Genomic DNA, 9446 nt, shown 5'->3' with positions numbered 1-9446 from the left:
TTGCAACCAATCAAAATAATTGAAACCACATTATAGTTCAAATTTACAAAGTAAGGTTACCTGCTAGCAAGCAGAAAACATGGCTCCAAGCGCATCGGTGCAAGGAATGGCATCCGTTACCAAGCCGATACATGTAGTAGTGTCAAAGGACCATTCATTTCCTTACAGTTATAGTATGATGCTCGACATAAAGATCTATATAGATGTACAAAGCATGTTGATTCCTAATTGTAGCTCTTAATTTTAGAAAAATTTCGAAGGTAAGAACTTTCAGTGCACTATAGCTCCAGACTTATTGCAAAACAATGTCGTTCCAAAAAATAACATTATGTGACATTTGACATATATTTCTCTACTTATACCGCTTTAACTTGCAAAGCTATGTCAACTTGATACCTCTTCCTTTATGATCTCTAGCACCAGGTGCAATTCCAAATTGCATCAGACATTCATTTTCTAGCCCACTTGTACTGTTGTCAATTCGTCCGGTCATTGATAGACCATTTGTCGGGAGACCTAGGATCATCACAAAACAGTGCATTCACTATACAGAAGATGAAAACATGTGCATATTTGGATATCACCTTTCAATTAAGGCAGACATCATTGCAGAGTGATCTTGAATTCTGTCAATCTGAGATATATAATAAAATCCAATTTCCCTTAACAATTTCTCGATTCTAACATTAAATGTTTCTAGTTGGTGTAAATGTCTAGACTTCAAAATTGTTGAACTCTAAAAAAGACAAAAAAATATCATGATCTGTTAGGTACCAGAATTAAGAGGGACAAAATAATGCAACTAAAATTTGTAGATGAGAAATGGATAGAACTAAACAAGCATTTAGACAATAATAAAAATAATATGACAAAGTGGTAAAATTACAATATCTCACAATACATAGAGAAGTCTATAATACTCTCTTACAAATTATAAAAGTTCAACAAACAGATTACATATATGAGAGACCTTACTACTTTTCTCTCTAAATTTCACTCATTAATTCTATACAAAACATGGCATACATTAGCAAATATCCTAACCACCTACGTATATTATTATTATTATTATTATTATTATTATTATTATTATTATTATTATTATTATTATTATTATTATTATTATTTTGTGGAGGTACATTTTGTTTACAAGTTGATCAAGTTGTGCACAAACTGGACAAGTGTGTGTATTAGAGTCTTCTTTCACTTTCATCTTTATCAAGTTACAATCTTTAACTAGAACTTTTGACTATGCAAGTTAGACAACTTGCTAAGTAGTTTCATGAATCTTCTAACTTGATAAGAACATACTTGAATTTAGACCAAGATTAAGTTCTATAATGTTCTTTAATTTCTTAAAACTTCATCATGCTCCACTTGTATCACTTATAACCTCTAACCATTTTTGTTGACTTCAAACCAAAAAGAATAATTTTGCTTCTTCTTTTCACAATCTCCCACTCAAAATCATTCTTTTGGAGTATTCATGCTACTCATATATTCAATAGGTCAAAAGAAATTCTTCACCAATCAAATTTATTTGTATTGATTGATTTTGTCATGATTTCTGCAAGATTGTCGTTGATGTGAATTTTCTGCATATTTATTTTTTCTTCCTCCACTACTTCACGAACAAAATGATATTGAACACATATCTGCTTCGTTCTTGAGTGAAGGGTTGGATTCCTTGCGATGTGCAAGGCACTCTGTCTGTCTCAAAATATTAGAATCATATCCTGATTGTTTTTGAGTTTCTCCATTAACCTTTGCAACCAAATTGCTTCCTTACAAGATTGCGTAGCTGCCATATATTCAGATTTTGTGGTTAATAATGCTACAACTGCTTATAATTTTGATAACGAGCTTACTACACTTCCTGCAAGTGTAAACACATAGCCTGTAGTGGATTTTTTTTTTGTCAAGGTCTCCTGCAAAATCAGAGTCCCATAACCTTTGATAGTAAATTGAGATCCTCCAAAACATAAAACAGCATCAGAGGTTCCTTTGATATATCTCAGGATCCTCTTCACAGCACTTCAATGCTCTCTTATTGGATTTACCATGAATCTACTGACCATCCTGACAGATTGAATGATATCTGGTTTGGTACAAATCATGACGTACATAAGGCTTCTCATTGTAGATGCATACGGTACTTGAGACATTTCTATCTTCTCTGCTTTACTGCTAGTACACATCTCAAGAGATAATTTAAAATTGACAGGAAGTGGGGTAGATATTGGCTTACACTCTTGCATGTTGAAGCGACACAAGACCTTCCTCAAGTAATTTTCTTAGGATAGCCAAATATTTCTATCTTTTTTTGTCTTGGCAAATTTGCATTCCTAAAATCTTGTTTGCTGGTCCCAAATCCTTCGTATCAAACTCCCTAGCTAATTGCGCCTTTAATTCTTGAGCACGATCTTTGTTAGGGCCTATCACCAACATGTCATCCATGTACAATAGCAGAATCATGAAATCATCATTATTAGACCTCTTGTAATAAGTACAATGGTTTAATCAAAGTCTGTTGTAATCAAGGATAATAATGAAGGAATCAAATATTTTGTACCAACATTTCGATGCCTGCTTTAAGTCATATAGAGATTTGGTTAACCTATAAACTAAGTAATCTTTTTCTGGTTCTTCAAAGCCTTCTGATTTGAGCATATATATTTCTTATTCTTCAAGTTCACCATGAAAAAAAGCAGCCTTTACATCTAGTTGCTCTAGATGTAAATCATACACAACATATATAGTAAGAACTACTCTTATTGTAGAACTTCTAACTAGTAGAGAAAATATTTCATTGAAATCAATACCTTTTTTCTGAGAAAATTCCTTCACCACCAGTCTTGCACGATAACGTTCTATCTGATCGTGATTGTCATGCTCGATTTTATAAACCCATTTGTTACCAATGACTTTTCTTCCATCTGGGAGTGGGACAAACTCCCACGTCTTGTTTCTGTGTAGTGATTCCATTTCTTCTTGCATGGCTGTCACCTTTAAAGAAGAATCTGGACTATCAACGACCTCTTAAAAGGTTGATGGTTCTCCATTTTCAGTAGCAAAATAATATGCATCATGGCAAGTCATGACATAGTCAGCATGCCATGATGGTCTTCTTAGTTCACGTGTTGTTCTGTGAGCTTCAGGTGGTCCTTGTAGAACTTGCTCAGGTTCTGCTTCAGAAGAGTTCTTTTCTCTAGACTTATCATCCATGTATTATATAGTAGTTTCTTCAGTGCTGTTATTGTTTTCATGTGTTTTTTCTTTGCAACTCATTTTCAGCAAATATAACATCTCTATTGATAATGGACAGTGGGTCCCACAAACGATACTCCTTTACATTGTCAGAATAGCCTAAGAAGATATACTTTCTTGATTTAGAATCAAGCTTTGTTGTTTTTTGGGTATTGAACATCACATAAGCAAGACATCCAAACATATATAGAGAAGAATAATCGGATGGCTTACCTTGCCACATCTTCATTGGTGTTTTCAACCCAATTACTATTGATGGTGATCTATTAATCACGTAGTAGGCTATTTTGATTGCTTCTATCCAGAAAGACTTGGCTAATCCTGTAGTCTGCAATATAGCTCGAGTTCTTTCTATAAGAGTTATGTTCATTCGCTCTGTAACACCATTTTGCTGAGGAGTATATGCAACTATGAATTGTCTCGGAATACCCTCGTGCTTGCAAAAGGCATTGAAATAACCATCAATGTATTCTCCTCCATTGTCTGTCCTCAAAACTGGCGTTCAACGCCAGCCACCAGCCCTATTCCTGGCGTCTAGCGCCCACAGGGGAGCAGCTGGCGTCCAACGCCCAGAATGGAGTCCCTAGCCAGCGTTCAACGCCCCTAAGGGGTACTAGCTCGTGGGAGACACTCAAGCTTAGCCTAAACACTCACCAAGTGGACCCCAGAAGTGGATTTTCACACTACAAGACTAGTTTATCTTATTTTCTGTAATCCTTAGTTACTAGACTAGTATATATAGAACAAAGATCACCCTTGTTAGAGATCTTTGCCCATTCGAACCTTTCATTATTATTTTCTGTACAGTATGAGTCACTAACCTCCTAAGGTTAAGGTTAGGAGCTCTGCTGAGTTTCATGAATAAATAATATTACTGTTCTAATTCAATATGTCTGATTCTATTCTCTTATGCAACCTCGTTCTTCATCTTATGAATTGAGGGTGACCCGTGACAATCACCCTTGTTCTACATGGATTCCATGCGATTCCTGACCCGGATAATGTTGAACTAAAGCTAGAGATTGCATTGCAGATTCCAATAGAGCATCTGAGCAACTTTGGATATGTGACATGAAATCCCGTTGACTACGGGTGCATGAAGTCTCTGTGGCGCTAAGGCTAGAGTCAGAGAAGCAGCACTTTCTGATCCGGAAGATCTGCCTTGTTTGTGGCACCTTGAGTAGGATCGCGAAGGGGAGTGGATTACTTAGAGCTTCATCTTCTGCTACAGTGAGAAACCTAGAAGTGGCTTGATGAGAGGACATGAGTCATCTCAACGTGGTGGATTGCTGCAGTGGAGGAGGTTAACTTGATGAAAGGACATGAGTTAATTACTTATGGCTGCCATTAAAGGAATCAGAAAGTTATTGAAGAAGACAGTAAGAAAAGTTAATCCGAAAAAAACAAAGCATCTCCGAAGCCTCAACCGTTATATCACCATTGAATTCTCATCTATCTAGTAACGTTCTATTTATCTGTTTTATATGTTTTTCATGACAAACTATATCTTCTATCCGCCTAACGAAGATCCGCAAGGTGTCTACTACTTGCTCAAACCAACAATCTCTGTGGGATCGATCCTTACTCACCTGAGGTATTAATTAGACGACCTGGTATACTTGCCGATCTATCTGTACGAATTTTGTGGAGCCAGTTTCGTGCACCAAGCTTTTTGTGCCTTTGCCGGGGATTGTTCGGATTTGACAAAAACCGGATTATCTTGTTGCTTAGATTAGGTACTTTTTACTATTTTGTTTGAGTCTTTTGTTTCTTTTTTTCTAAAAAATCAAAAAGATTTTCAAAACCTTTTGCTTTTCTTTATTGATCTTTATCTTTGTTTGAGTATTTTGTTCTTGTTCTTGTTAAAGTTTCGAATTTTCTTACTTTTCTTTCAAAAAATTTTAAAAAATAGTGTCTTTTGTTTGAGTCTGGATTCAATTCTTAAGTTTGGTGTCCTTTGTGTGTTCTTTGTTTCCTTTGAAATTTCGAAAAGTGTCTTAGTGTTCTTTCTTAGTATTCAAGTTGTTCTCATTTCTTTTCATGTTTTGATCTTAAAATTTTTAAGTTTGGTGTCTTTTGGTGTTTGTTTTCTTAATTTTTGAAATTGTGTCTTTTGATCTAAAAATTTTTAAGTTTGGTGTCTTTTGGTTGTTATTCTCTTTCTTTATTAATTCAAAAAATAAAAAAATCTTTTCTATCTTTATTGAAAATATTTTTGAAAATTTCAAAAAAATTTTCAAATTTTAATTTCAAATTATTATCTTATCTTATCTTAGTTTCAAATTTCAAATTTCAAATTTCAAATCTTATCTTTTTCAAATCTTTATCTTATCTTTTTATCTTTCTTTAAATTTCAAAAATTTTTTTTATCTTATCTTATTTCAAATTCAAATTTTAAAATCAAATCTTTTTCAAAAATCAAATCTTTTTCAAATCTTTATCTTATCTTGTTTCAATTTCAAAATTCAAAATCAAATCTTTTTCAAATCTTTTCAATTCTTATCTTATCTTGTTGACTTTTTCTTTCCAATTTTTAAATTTCAAAATTTTAAAATCAAATCTTTTCTAACCTTTTATCTTATCTTAATTTTAAATCTTTCTTAATTAGTTACTTATTTTCTCTTTCTTCCTTTTTCAAAACTTTCTAACTAATTCTTCTCTCTTCTATTTTCGAAAAACTTCTTGTTTCTTTCTCTCTCTTCTTTTTCGATATTCATCTTCCAATTTTCAAATCTTTTTAGTTAATTAGCTTTTATTTTCGAATTTAATTAATAAATAAAATAAAAACAAAAATATTTTAATTCTAGTTTCTCTTTTCACTTCTTAATTTTCGAATCCCTTATCCCATTTATTCGAATTCTTTATCTCATTCTTCTATCTTCATTCTTTTTTCTTCTTCACATCTCATAGGGAGTCCTCTATTCTTTGACATAGAGCTCCCATTCTTCTTCTTTCTTGTTTTCTTTTTCTTGTTTATGAGCAAGAATAGAGATAAAGAACCAGTCTTTGATCCTGATCCTAAACCTGAGAGGACCCTAAGCAGGCATTTACAACAAATTAAAGTACAACACTCTGGAAGAGATCTCACAAAACTTTTTGAACAAGAAATAGAAAATACAAGCATGGCAGCCAAATAGAACAATGGAGGAGATGCAAGGAAGGTTCTTGGTGACTTCATTGCTCCAAATTCTGACTTCTATAGCAGAAGTATCTCTATACTTGCCATTAGAGCTAATAGCTTTGAGCTAAAGCCTCAATTAGTCTCTCTAATGCAACAGCATCGCAAGTTCCATGGACTTCCACTTGAAGATCCACATCAGTTCTTATCTGAATTCTTGCAAATCTGTGATACTCTTAAGACCAATGGAGTTGATCCTGAGGTCTACAGACTTATGCTTTTCCCTTTTACTGTTAGAGACAGAGTTAGGATGTGGTTGGATTCTCAACCCAAAGAAAGCCTGGACTCTTGGGAAAAGTTGGTCAATGCTTTCTTGGCCAAGTTCTTTCCACCTCAAAAGATGAATAAGCTTAGGGTGGAAGTTCAAATCTTCAGACAAAGAGAGGGTGAATCCCTCTATGAAGCTTGGAAAAGATACAAGCAACTTATGAGAAGGTGTCCTCCTGACATGCTCTCAGAATGGTCTATCCTAGGAATCTTCTATGATGGTCTATTTGAGATATCCAAGATGTCCTTAGACCATTCTGCTGGTAGATCACTCCACTTGAAGAAAATTCCTGAAGAGGCACAAGAACTCATTGAAATGGTTGCAAACAATAAATTCATGTACACTTCTGAGAGGAACCCTGTGAACAATGGGGTAGCTCAGAAGAAAGGAGTCCTGGAAGTTGACACTTTGAATGCCATATTGGCTTAGAATAAGATATTGACCCAACAGGTCAATATGATCTCTCAGCATCTGAATGGAGTGCAAGCTGCAACTAGCAGCACTCATGACACCTCCTATGAAGGAGATGCCTATGATCCAGATCAACCCATAATGGAAGAGGTAAATTACATGGGAGAACCCTATGAAAACACCTACAACTCCTCATGGAGAAATCATCCTAACCTCTCATAGAAGGATCAACAGAAGCCCCAGCAAGGCTTCAACAATAATCAAGGTGGAAGAACCCAGAATAGGTTCAACAACAGACCGTCATTCCTATCTTCTCAGCAGCAGATGGAGACTTCTAAGCAAAGCCTTTCTAACTTAGCAACCCTAGTCTCTGAGCTCTTTAAGACCACTCACAGTTTTATAACAGAAACTCGGTCCTCCATAAAAATCTGGAGGTACAAGTTGGTCAACTGAGCAAGAGAATTCCTGAGACCCCTCCTAACACTCTTCCAAGTAACACTAAAGTGAACCCAAGAGAAGAGTGCAAGGCCATCACTGTAGAAGTTGAGGCCAAACCTGAAGGAAGTAATCTAGCGTTGAACGCCAGTAAGGAAGTCCTTACTGGGTGTTCAACACCCACCGAAGTACCATTACTAGCGTTGAACGCTAATAAGGAAGACCTTACTAGGCGTTCAACGCCCAAGGAGGCACCATCACTGGTGTTGAACGCCAGTAAGGAAGACCCTACTGGGCGTTCAACGACCAACAAGCCACCATCACTGGCATTGAACGCCACTAAGGAGCACCTTATTCGGTGTTTAACGCCCAATGTAGTACAAAAGCTAGTGTTGAACGCCAGTGAAGATATTCATGATGGGTGTTTAACGCCCAAAGAAACACAAGTCCTGGCATTGAATGCCACAATAGGGATAGTTGGCAACCCTAAGCTCACTGAGAACTTCCCTATTGAAGAACTGATAAAACCCAAGATTCATGAGGAACCTATTGAAGTTCCCTTGAGTGCTTGGTTGAGGATCATAGAATCTACAGAGTACTCCTCCTCTGATGAGTAAGAGGAAACTAGGGAAGAGCAAGTTGCTCGGTGCCTAGGAATTCTGATGAAGCTGAATGCCAAGTTGTTTGGCACAGAGCCATTGGAGGAAGAACCTCCAGTGCTCACCAAGGAACTCAATGCCTTGATTCAGCAAAAACTACCTCAGAAGCTGCCGGATCCCGGACGCTTCTTGATTCCCTGCACCATAGGCACCATTACCTTTGATAAGGCTCTGTGTGACCTAGGGTCAAGCATAAACCTTATGCCACTCTCTGTAATGGAGAAGTTGGGAATCTTTGAGGTACAAGCTGCAAGAATCTCACTAGAAATGGAAGATAGGTCAATGAAAAAGGCTTATGGTCGTGTAGAGGATATCTTAGTAAAGGTTGAGAACCTTTACATCCCTGCAGATTTCATAATCTTTGATACTGGAGAGGAAGAGGATGAATCCATCATCCTTGGAAGACCCTTCCTAGACATTGCCAATGCCATTATTGATGTAGCAAAGGGAGAGCTGATTCTACAGTTATGGGAGGACCACATCTTCTTCAAGATGCCAAACCCTAACTCTCCCTCTGAAAATAGAGAAACAGTTGTGCAACACTTAGTGTTCCAACCCTCTCTCTCTCAGTGCAAGGTTATATAGAGCCCCCAGACACGAATTCTAAGTTTGGTGTTGGGCAGCCATTATTAAGAACTAAAAACAAAAGTACTAAGAAGAAAGTACCTAAAGGTTGGAGGGATAAGAAAATCCCCACTGAAGGCCTGTCACCTGGCATGAGAGTTGTCTTCACAGACAATTCAATCATTCCATACACTTTGAACAGGATCCTACCTCTGGAACATGTGGAACTTATCCATGAGAGCACAAGCAAGAAGTTCATTGTAAGGGGCAAAATTCTGAGCCCCTATCCATCTCTGTAAGGAGCTAACCATCAAGCTAGTGACATTAAAGAAGCGTTTGCTGGGAGGCAACCCATCAATAATTAATGTTTTCTTATTTTTCTTTGAGTTTATTTAAGTTATTTCAGTTTAATTTTCATATTTGTTTAATTTTGTGATCATGTACAGTAGTTAGAACAGAAATAGAAACAATCAGAGACGGAAACAGAACACCCTGGAGTAGGTCCTTTGCTGGCATTGAACGCCAGCCAAGGAGGCCAGAGTGGGCGTTCAACGCCCATGATGAGCAGTAAATCTGGTGTTGAACGCCAGCCAGAGAGCACATTGCTGGTGTTGAATGCCAGCCAGGGAGCCTGAAGCTGGCGTTGAACGCCAGTCAGGGGGCA

The sequence above is a fragment of the Arachis ipaensis genome, chromosome B5 (assembly GCF_059453495.1).
Source record: "Arachis ipaensis isolate K30076 ecotype BB chromosome B5, ASM5945349v1, whole genome shotgun sequence".
In the NCBI taxonomy this organism is placed as follows: Eukaryota; Viridiplantae; Streptophyta; class Magnoliopsida; order Fabales; family Fabaceae; genus Arachis; species Arachis ipaensis.
This window is presented reverse-complemented; position numbering follows the sequence as displayed.